The 12096-nt window shown below is 36.0% G+C and overlaps 1 long non-coding RNA gene across 1 annotated transcript in view; it reads right to left on the bottom strand.

Annotated features, from left to right (window-relative positions):
• Positions 1-1352: 1352 nt before the first annotated feature.
• The window catches only part of LOC136839012 (uncharacterized), a 489465-nt gene continuing 478721 nt past the window's right edge, over positions 1353-12096 (bottom strand). Inside the window, exon 3 of the long non-coding RNA XR_010853186.1 lies at positions 1353-1392. This is a non-coding gene — a long non-coding RNA (uncharacterized lncRNA). The remainder of the gene's footprint in view (positions 1393-12096) is intronic.

The following is a 12096-nucleotide window of genomic DNA, read 5'->3' as shown; positions in this document are numbered from 1 at the left end:
ACACACACACACACACACACACACACACACACACATATATATATATATATATATATATATATATATATATATATATATATATATATATATATATATATATATATATATATATATATATATATATATGACTGACAAAACAAAATACTACACGCGGCTGGTAGCCGATCCAATTAACGTTCACGGCTGACGGACCTCACTCGGATACAGCCAGGGAAGTTGACATACCACTCCAATCCGGAAAATGTTTTCATGTTACACCAGAATATATTAACCTGTGCAACTCCGTTTCTCCATCTCCACACTGCGATGACAGATATACTCAAGGACCGCACATTTCAAGCAAAGCTGGTATCTTAAACTGTGCGTGCTTAACTCTATGCTGTCATTATAAATACAAGAATATACACGTGAATAAATACGCGAATTAAACATACATAAACACATACATGAAAATAATTCGACACGCATATAGTCATTGGTAATACGCAAATTTTTCATGCACTGTAGCTTAATAACTGTTCATGAATTAACAAGAAATTTGGATAAAAATAAATCGATTTTCTTATCAGTCAAGAATTATTAGAGAGGAATATAAATATATATATATATATATATATATATATATATATATATATATATATATATATAGAGAGAGAGAGAGAGAGAGAGAGAGAGAGAGAGAGAGAGAGAGAGAGAGAGATACATATATATATATATATATATATATATATATATATATATATATATATATATATATATATATATATATATATATATATAAATAATTGCGGATGTGTGTATATATGAGTACGTACATAAACAACTATAATGCTAAAACCTGGCAATATAAAAGCAAAATGGTGAGAGTACATATGATATACACATTGACAAAAGCACACATTTCAAGTTCAAAAAGACGAAAACAAAAGACGCCTAGTCAGAAACAGAAGGCAGTACAAAAGAGATGCAGACCTCAAACCACATCTTCAAATTCACACTGCTGACAAGAGCCCTGATCAATCAGAAATCTGAAAGACCGATTGCACGATCAATCATGGAAGAATGAGAGACAGACTGCCTAATCGCTCATAAAACTTTCACCCGGTTGACTGATTTCTTATTATCTGGCACTGCACCGACGCCAACGCAAAAGACGGGAAACCAAACCAATCGCGTTATACGATGAGGAAACGAACGAGATACAAAAAACAGATTTCGGAGCTTGGGTCTGTTTTTTCTCAATAGGCCACCCAGCCCCCCTTCCCAACCCACATCGTATAGCCTTTCCCGGACTTGGGATGGCATCGCCTAAGCCACATTACCGGGAGGATTTGAAGTTTATTTGACCTTACCTTTCTGATCAAGAGAAGGAAGTCTTTGACTGGAGCAGACCTGCAAAAAAAGCAAAACGAATAATATATTGTATATGTGTATATATATATATATATATATATATATAGAAATCATCAACACACAATCACGTGTGGAACAGAAATAAATTTCTGACTCACGTCAGGGATCGAACCCAGGTCTCTCAGATGGAAAGCAAGGGCGTTACCCACTGGGCCATACAAGTCTAAAAGAAGTTGGAACCTGAGAGCAACTGCACCCAAGGAATTACCTGGGCAAGCTAACTGCTTGCATACCAGCGAGTTTTCCCCAACTTCCCGACTCAGCAATGACCCAATAGACAACATTTCATTCGAATTATCCCTTCTGAGTGAATAAGATAGAAATCATCAACACACAATCACGTGTGGAACAGAAATAAATTTCTGACTCACGTCGGGATCGAACCCAGGTCTCTCAGAAGCAGTTAGCTTGCCCAGGTAATTCCTTGGGTGCAGTTGCTCTCAGGTTCCAACTTCTTTTAGACTTGTATGGCCCAGTGGGTAACGCCCTTGCTTTCCACCTGAGAGACCTGGGTTCGATCCTGACGTGAGTCAGAAATTTATTTCTGTTCCACACGTGATTGTGTGTTGATGATTTCTATCTTATTCACTCAGAAGGGATAATTCGAATGAAATGTTGTCTATTGGGTCATTGCTGAGTCGGGAAGTTGGGGAAAACTCGCTGGTATGCAAGCAGTTAGCTTGCCCAGGTAATTCCTTGGGTGCAGTTGCTCTCAGGTTCCAACTTCTTTAGACTTGTATGGCCCAGTGGGTAACGCCCTTGCTTTCCACCTGAGAGACCTGGGTTCGATCCTGACGTGAGTCATAAATTTATATATATATATATATATATATATATATATATATATATATATATATATATATATATATATATATATATATACAAAGGATCAAAAACAGCGTTTGAATTCCGCTAACCTGATTAGCATCCAACACCCACTCGCCCATCTTTAATAAAACAGGTCCCTCTATCCAAATTTTCATTCCTATACATCCCCCCCAACAAAGTCTAATCATTTGTGACCAGTTACAGTTCCTCGTTGGACGAGTCGGTAGAGTTCTCGGGTAGCACTCTGCTAGGCCCGAGTTCGAGTCTCCGGCCGGCCAATGAAGAATTAGAGGAATTTATTTCTGGTGATAGAAATTCATTTTTTGCTATAATGTGGTTCAGATTCCGCAATAAGCTGTAGGTCCCGTTGCCAGGTAACCAATTGGTTCTTAGCCACGTAAAATAAGTCTAATCTTTCTGGCCAGCCCTAGGAGAGCTGTTAATCAGCTCAGTGGTCTGGTTAAACTAAAGTATACTTAACTTTTGACCAGTTACAACGGTTACCTTTGGAGAAACTCCCGTAAAAGCGCCGACATAAATTTTGCGTAATCCTGGTACCGAAGACGAATAAACAAAAGAGCAAAACGAACCACATCGTAGCATCCATTGCGAAGGAAATAAAAGAATCATGATTCAAGAATCAACCAGTACCGCGGATCTATGTCTTATCTGATGCATCTCAATGCAAAAAATGTAAATCGTATCCATAAAGTGTCGCATACTTTACTCTGTATCATGCTAACTTGTTATAACGAAAAACAATAGAAAAGTAATTCAGATAATGACAAACAATAGAAAAGTAATTCAGATAATGAAAAACAATAGAAAAATCATTCAAACATCTATAGATACTGATCACTTTCATGGGGCAAGTAAAAATGGCATTTAGCTACTGATGGTAGATGTTTCAAGTGGTTTTCAGCTAATTATGAAAAAATTTCAAAATGGCTTTCATCTAAATAAGGAAAAGGTTTAAAGTGGGTTTCAACTAAATAAGGAAAAGGTTTAAAATGGCTTTCATCTAAATAAGGAAAAGGTTTAAAATGGCTTTCAGCTCATTATAGAAAAAGTTTAAAACTGGAGGAAGTAACCAACCACGTTCGTTTTCTCTCAACTTACACTTCCGGCTTAAGACTACCAATTTACGATAAGTAGTCCACTAGATACTGCTAATGACTACTAACACAACAGCTAGTAGCAATATGAAATCATATCATGACGTAACATTAACATCGTAAATCCTGATCACAACAAAGACCATGTTTTCTTCCTCCTCCTCTTAATAATCATTATTTTCTCATCATTAGCTAGATCATCCATGTCCTTGCAAACTATTGGCACACGAAAGCAACAAACATCTTATCTCTACAAACCATCACTTCAAAAGTAATTTAAATCAGAGCGGGATCGAGAGATCTAGTGTCCACAATTTCTTTCATGAACGTTGGGTACGACCAACATTAAATTACTGACCCAAGCGATCGTGCAAAGCAAGTAGAGCTCGTTTCGGATTCACAGTCCGTTCATTGACTGGATACTCCGTAGGTCAGACACCCCTCTTTATTCACGTATACATAATTTCCGTTCCACTTTTTTTGTATTTACGCAATTATTTTAATAAACCTCAGTCTGATGTTCTTATTTAATTTTTATTACAAACAGATAAGTAAGCATCAACATACGCGCCCATACACACACACACACACACACACACACACACACACACGCATGCATATATACATAAAACTGAAATTCAATTTTCGTGTCCGCATACATAAACACATATATAAAATTCAAGTTCTATTTTCGTGTCCGCATCATTTTCACGCATATATTTTACTTTCCATTTAATTTCAATGAAAACCTCTGTCATTCTGTGTCATTTTGTGCGCACGACGTTGCCAAAAAATAAAAAATTGCTTTTCCTCCCAAGAAATATTTTCGCAACCCGCGTCTATTCAATCACGGGTTGTCATAAAAATTTACAGCGCTTCAGGACACACCTGGTTTTGGACCATAAGGATCCAGGGGCATTTTTTGACGAGGGGAAAGAGCGAAAAGGGAGGCGCTGTTTACATACAATGAATCACGCTGGTGACGCGATCGACAATAAATCATGTTTCGCATGAGTGGTTTCGATGTTTGGGAAATGGCCAGGGAGGTCCTCCGGCATGTGACACGGTTCATGTATACGGGACAATCAACGCATGCGTCGTGAGATCTGTGTTAATAGGATAAGGGAAAATGTATTTTTGAGTCAGCATTAACTCCCACATTAAAAATAACAGCTATCACTTATTTCATAATAATAATAATAATAATAATAATAATAATAATAATAATAATAATAATAATAATAATTATTATTATTATTATTATTGCTGCTGTTTTCACTTTCAAAGAAGCTCTTCCTGTACCGCTTAAAAAATTGCCAGTAATTTTCAATTTCAACAGTCAAAGGTTAACATAAAATATAAAAGTACTTTCTTTCATTATTTTCCTGTGCTATTTTGCAACCAACACAGTTGATATTTATATCACAACTCCACATACCACGGAGTAAGCCGGATATACATACATACATATTGATACACCAATGTATGATATATATATATATATATATATATATATATATATATATATATATATATATATATATATATCATCCATATACTGTATATATGCAAATGTCAAATGTGTAAGAAGTACAATAATATATTCCTTTAAATTTCACCCATACATGCTGTACATTTGTTCTGTTGTACGAGCGAACGCAGCCATTTCATTCACGTTGTAATAAAATGTCATATAAATGCAAATGAATGATGAATAAATGAATAAATCAAAGGGACTTTTAAGAAGAAGTGGAGTGTGATAAAATCTTTATTGGATTGCGCCGAAGGAAAAGAAAACTTTAATCTACAAAACCGCCAACTGGACGAAACGACCGAGGGTATTATGCAAATCTTACGCTTTGCGCGTGCGTGTGGTCGATGTTCAAATATTCAAACATACAGAACGATATTACCCCCCAATAGAATTGGCATATAATATTCATAACGAAACGCAAAGTTCTAATAAAATATGCTACGTGTAATGTACATAAAATATGGTATAAGAAAACTAAAACTTAATTAAAATGTCGGTGCAAAAATGAGGAAAAAATGTAAATTTTATGTTGCACACCTGCCTTACGAATAATGCAAAAACAACGCAATTCAAGGTATTTCTTATTAAAAAATGTTTAAATAAGTACGGGGTAAGCGAACAGTAATGAAAAATTATATTTTACGAGAACACTAATATAATGTGCCGCTTATATATGCATGTAGTGCATGAGAAGCGATTGAATTTAATAATTTTTTTAGGGGGAGGATGTTAAATATAACAGATGATGGCAGCATGAGACATGTAAGCAAGGAATATAGCCGGAAGCATGCAAAAGTTTGGGAAGGGAATTGATGAGAATGTTTAAAGTGATTGCTTGGCCAACTCTCCTTTATGGAAGTGAAACCTATATGCCAAATCCAAATGAAATGTAAAGAGATGAAACAGTAGAAATGAATTATTTTCAAGCAAATGTGGCACCAGACGAACTGAAATAGTAAGAAATGTGGACCTAAATTAAAGAGGTAATAATGTTAGCACATGTGGAAGTATTTTGAGATGGTTTGATCACGTAGAAAAAAAGTTACGGGGGAAGTTAAATTAATGAAAATATTAATTCAGAGGTATTAAGATAAACGAGAAGAAGGAGGTCTGGCAAGTGCTGAATAAATGGAGCGAAAGCGGTTTAGAATGAAAAGATTTTAAACTTCATGGACGGCTAGAGTATGGGCATGATAAGAGCTGAATGGCTCAGGATGCGTAGGGGGTTCTACATCCTGCTGATGAGCCTTCTGTATGGGTGTATGAAGGAGCTAATGTCGCAGAAGGTTTCTGTACAGGCGATTCATCCATAATTCAGTGGTTACAGTTTTACTATGATGCCACCACCAATTTAAATTATATATATGTAAGTATATATATATATATATATATATATATATATATATATATATATATATACATACATACATATATATACAGTATATATATATATATATATATATATATATATATATATATATATATATATAACGTCTGTGTGAGTGTCTTATCCCCTTGCAGGAGTGACTTTGCATATTTTTCTCTGGAGATCTGAGTAATTCTGGGGATGAGGCTCTGCTCAACCGTGACTGAAAGTTGGAGCTTGTGGTTCAGAGGCCAAGTCGTTCCTGTCACCAAAGAAAGTTCCTAGGGTGGATTCACAAGCGAGTCAAATTTCTGAGTACTGGATTGGTTACCTGGTAGTTTGACGACTACAGAGTCACAAACAGGGTTGAGAGAGTCTTCGGACTAACAACTTCATCCCCATAGTCTTGCTCAGATCCGGGAAGAAAAACTTCAAGTCACACTCCATGGGGAAAAGGCTTTTGGTGGATGTGGGTGTGTGTAAATGAGTATGAGTACGTATGTGTATATGTATATGTATACATACATACATACATACACACTTACATATATATGTATATATACAGAGTATATATACATATATATATATATGTTGTATATATATATATATATATATATATATATATATATATATATATATATATATATATATATATATATACATTATATATTATACACGTGTCCATGTGTACAAAATGAGGAAGAGATAAGTCAAACAGAGGCCACAAACATCACGAGAGCACAACAAAAATGGCCAACAAATAAACTCATGTTCTCCCGCTGTGCAAATATACAGAAGCTTTCGCCCGCCAGCGACTGTTACCTCTCTATTTGAAGACTCTTAACCTATTCCTGGTTAGCAAAATAATGACCAGGCGGTCATCTGTAAACATAATATCAAATGAAACAACAGCCCGTTGGGTGCAGATGGGAAAATATCTTTACACTCACTGGTAAGGCAGCATGAATAATGCTTATTTTATGTCCATGTTGAAACTTACTGTATAGCCCATTATATTAAACAGCCACAGTGACAGCTAAGTTTTCGATTTCTTCCTACTTTTTGGATATGCTTACCTATATAAGCCTTGAATGTTACTTTTTGGATACGCTTACCTATATAAGCCCTGAACCTTACTTTTTGCATACGCTTACCTATAGAAACCTTGAATCTTACTTTTTGATATGCTTACCTAAATAAGCCTTGAATCTTACTTTTTGGATACGCTTACCTATACAAACCTTGAATCTAAATAGGAAATAAATGAAGTTATTCCTCACATTTTAGAGTTCAAATCATTAAGTGGTCGGCTAGAGTGAGGTTGCTGAGACTGAACAGGCTAGTAAGAGGTCAGAAATAAATTCAGTTCATAATACATATCCGGTGAATGCGGATAAAATTTACTAGAGCTCAAACAGACCCATCCTCAACACTTTAACCTAGTCAGTCACTGTTTTTTTCTTCTTTCTTTTCGTGGGGAGGAAATTTAATATACCACTTCTAAAATACGTAGAGCGGAACCTCCTGTTGCTCCACAAGACTTTTATAGGGTGTTTCCAAATGCTAGTAAAAAATTAATGGTTCCTAGGCTTGTATGTAACACTCGAAATGCTAAGTCAGTAACACATCTTCTAACCAGGATTGTACAGCTCTGACTTCTTTCTATTAATATCTTAAAATTATCTTCTTATTGGAAAATTCATTCGATTTTTCACTGATATCCGTATATATTTTGAGCTTAAGACTACACGATGTTTCATACCGAAAAGAAAGAGCTGTCATTTAAAAGAATGTGTGTCCGCGCAAGCGCGTCAACAAAATAGAAAATTATTCCTCCAAAAACGAATGGAGCAATTCTTATTCTATCCTGTTCCTTCTACATACCTTGTCCATCCATTCAGTAACACCACCTTAATTTGAGTTAATGTCCAGAATTTGATAAATATTATAAGGGTCATATATTTGGACAGCTATAAAAAGAATATCAATTATTATTCTAAAAGCAAAGTAGAAATACAGCCTATAAGATTAAAATATACTGATTAAGAAGAGAAGGCACCTGGTGGGATGAATTAACTGGTACGGGAAAATTAGGGTGGACAATTCTAACTGTGAGGAGAGTTACAAATCGAGGTGGCTGAGAAAAATGTCTGTTCAAAACCTCAAGGTAATGGATAAGACGGGAGCTAAGGGATGATCTTAAACAGACCTGTAATCTGAATTAATGATCTACATACATATAAACAGACTCACATACATATACGTCATCATCATCATTATCATCATCATCTCTCTCTCTCTCTCTCTCTCTCTCTCTCTCTCTCTCTCTCTCTCTCTCTCTCTCTCTCTCTCCAAAGCCTTCACACTACAGGTAAATATAGTGCAGATCTCTATTTTTTTTATTTTATTACTTATCTCGGGGTAACTAAAATTCCTTCTCTTTTATAGATACTAAAACTAAAACCCCACCGTTGACTCTCTACATTTCATTCATCGTTACTAGTTGCATTTCATTTTTATTTCCAGAAAGATGAAATAAACAACAAATAAAAACAATCCCTCAACTATGAATGTTGATTGTGAGGACATTAACAGGAGTAAACATTCAAATTCTGTAGCATTCAAAGCGCACATATCAAACAGTAGCAGAAAACTTACCAATGCAACTCTAACCTTGCCAGTGGGCTTTTTTTAATAGAGGATTCTCTCTCTCTCTCTCTCTCTCTCTCTCTCTCTCTCTCTCTCTCTCTCTCTCTCTCAGCAGCCTCATTAATGATATGCAAAACCCTGGTTGGAAGCTCCGCTGCTTTGACATGAGGTCTCTCATTCATTATATCACGTCGGACGTGATAATATAATAGCGATGTGATCCCCATTATAACATTATGACTTCGAGGGAGGTCGTCAACGTGTAGGAGTCGACAGGGGATTGGGGTGGGGGCGTGGGTGGGGGTTAGGTGGGAGGTATAAGGGGCGGGGGAAGGAATAGGAAACTAAGTGAGTATTTGAAGTCAATGGGGACGATTGGCAAAGGAGGGGAGGAAAATCGTGGGGGAGCGGACGAGAGACAAGGAAATGGAGAAATGTGAAACAGAAAGGAGGTGGAGCAGAGAGAGGGAATGGTAAGAGACACAAAGAGGACGTGAAAGGATAGGGTGAGGGACAAGAACGAATGAGGGCTCAGGAGGCAAGGGAAGAGAGACGGTAACTATAAACGTCATCATAAATGGACGGTGCAGCTTTTATGAACCAAAATACATCCAGACTTTGGCAAATTTGTTATCCTTTTGTCTTTTGTTTTCTTGTTTAACCCAATTAGTTGATTTTTTGAAGTCATGTTATAGTATATGCACCTTTAGCTCGTAAATCACTCGTCAGCCTCTTAGAAGACCACAGGTTAGGTTATAATTAATTTTTCTCTCCTTATTGCATATATATCACGCATGCATTACATCAACTACACTCGCGCCTTGTAATACATATAAACGTGTATGATGAAGATGTAAATATGTACAAACGTGCAACACTTGAATACAGAAGTAAACACATACGTTCATACAAAAACAATTATTATTGTGATGACTTACAATTGAGTAGCAGGCAACAACCAAAAGGAATTAATATCCAAGCAACAGGTACCATGCAACAGATCCATACGATGAACATTGCATGACCACTTGCCATTCATGCAGAGAGAGAGAGGGAGAGAGAGTGTGTGTGTGACTGTATCACACGCACTCACTGCCACCACCACAACCTTTAATTACACCCTAGGCAAGGCCCGTACGGGACAGGTATGAGACAGGTGAATAGGGGTCAGGTCTCAACACCTTTAATTAGTGAAGAGGTACAGGATGGAAGAGGCAGTAATTAATAAAAAGCTGAAACCATAACACAGATGAAAAAGATAATAGAAAACACAGAAGGAAATAAGAAACGTAATGAACGAGGCTGAAATGTAACATGGAAAAAGGAAATAAACGTTTAATTCGGAACAGAAAGTCGTACAGAGGAGAAGAGGAACAAAAGAAAACATCCCTAAAACGAAAAGGAATGAAATAAAGAGCATCCCTCCCTCCTCCCAATCCCGACTCCCACCCACCCCATAAAATAAGGGGCGAACGAGCATTAAAGAAAAATAACGAGAATTGATGATGATGAGAAGAAATTTTGGGAAGAGGAGAATTAATGTCATTTGCAATTTGGCTGAGACGAGAAATGCTTTGAATTGAATTTAAGGGAGACAAACGAGGGGGGAGGGGGATGGGAGAGAGAGAGAGAGAGAGAGAAGGGTGTCTTTAATACCGTAATGCATTAGAGCCCTGACTGGGTGGCGGGGTCGACGTCTCGAGCTGCTGCCAGTAACACACTTCCTTCTTCTGCAGGCAAGGTCGCGAACGAACTAGACTGCAGGACTGTCTCATAAAATGCAATTCGGGGAAAGAAACAGTGAGAAAAACATGCTATGGATGAAAATTTATGGATAAAATGCAATGTCTTTTATACAATACAAATGCAATAAAAAAATAGCAAGTTGTCTAATAAAATGCAATTCAGGCAAAGAGAGTGACAAAAACTTGCTAAGAATGAAAGTTTATGGATAAAATGCAATGTCTTTTATACAATACAAATGCAATAAAAAAATAGCAAGACTGTCTAATAAAAAGCAATTCGGGGAGAGAGACAGTGACATAAACCTGCTAGGAATGAAAGTTTATGGATAAAATGCAATGTATTTATATATCACAAATGTAACCGAAAAAGAGCTAGACTGCAGGACTGTCTAATAAAATGCAATTCGGGGAGAGATACAGTGACAAAAACATATTACCGAATTCTAGTTTACAGACAAGACGCGATTTTTTTTTTCATAAAATACAAATGTAACCCCCAAAAATAAATAAAAAAATAAAAATGTCCTTATACGAAATATGACGTCATGAAAGTTAATTTTAAAGTATAGTAAAATATCAACTAATAAATAATGCTGCACAAACACCACATAAAAAAAATAATCGAACGTAAGACAAAACCACCAAAAAAAGGTGCACTAATCATGCTCTTATTTTCGTGTAAATAACGAAAAAAGACAAATAAAATTACAGCACAATAACCAAATCAATGAGAAAAGCGAAAACAGAAACAGATAAATGGAGCCGAGGACAACATGAAAAAAGTTCCTTTGAGATAAAGAACAAAGAGATATTTTTGTGGAAGAGAAAATCCCCAATTTACAAAGACAAGAAGAAAAAACTAAGCCTGATTATTTGTGACGTGGAAAATATATAACAGTAATTCATCTGACACTGACAAATGCGAGGCGTGCTCAACCAAAATCAAAGTTTTTTTTTTTCTGATGAAATTGGTAAAAAAGATACATACACACACACACACACACACACACGCACGTACTAAAACATCAAAAACTCTGGTTGCACAGACTAAATAAAGTTTTTTTAATTCATTGCTTTGAAGGGAGTCACAAAGAACTTTGATCATAAATGTAAAAATTATTACTCGATAAGCCGCATCTCAATGTTTAATCAATAAATGCTAGCCTTTCCCATTTACTGTTTTATTTACATATCTTTCCTTATGTCTTAACTCTGATTAAATCATACTACGTCTTTCTAGGAATTTTATTTTTTTTAAATATTCGTCGTTCCTTCTTTTTTCTGAAGAGAGGGATATGACTATTATTACTTATAGCTATCCCATTTTAAAGGATATACTATAGAAGCGGCCATAAATACGGATCTGGCAATATCTGTGACAGGACAAGACGAAATTTTGTGCACTTAAAAGTCTCGAAGAGTAATCATGACCATTTCCCCATGCAA

The sequence above is a fragment of the Macrobrachium rosenbergii genome, chromosome 5 (genome assembly GCF_040412425.1).
Source record: "Macrobrachium rosenbergii isolate ZJJX-2024 chromosome 5, ASM4041242v1, whole genome shotgun sequence".
In the NCBI taxonomy this organism is placed as follows: domain Eukaryota; kingdom Metazoa; phylum Arthropoda; class Malacostraca; order Decapoda; family Palaemonidae; genus Macrobrachium; species Macrobrachium rosenbergii.
Note: the sequence above shows the minus strand (reverse complement) of the source record. Positions and strands in the feature narration are given on the sequence as shown.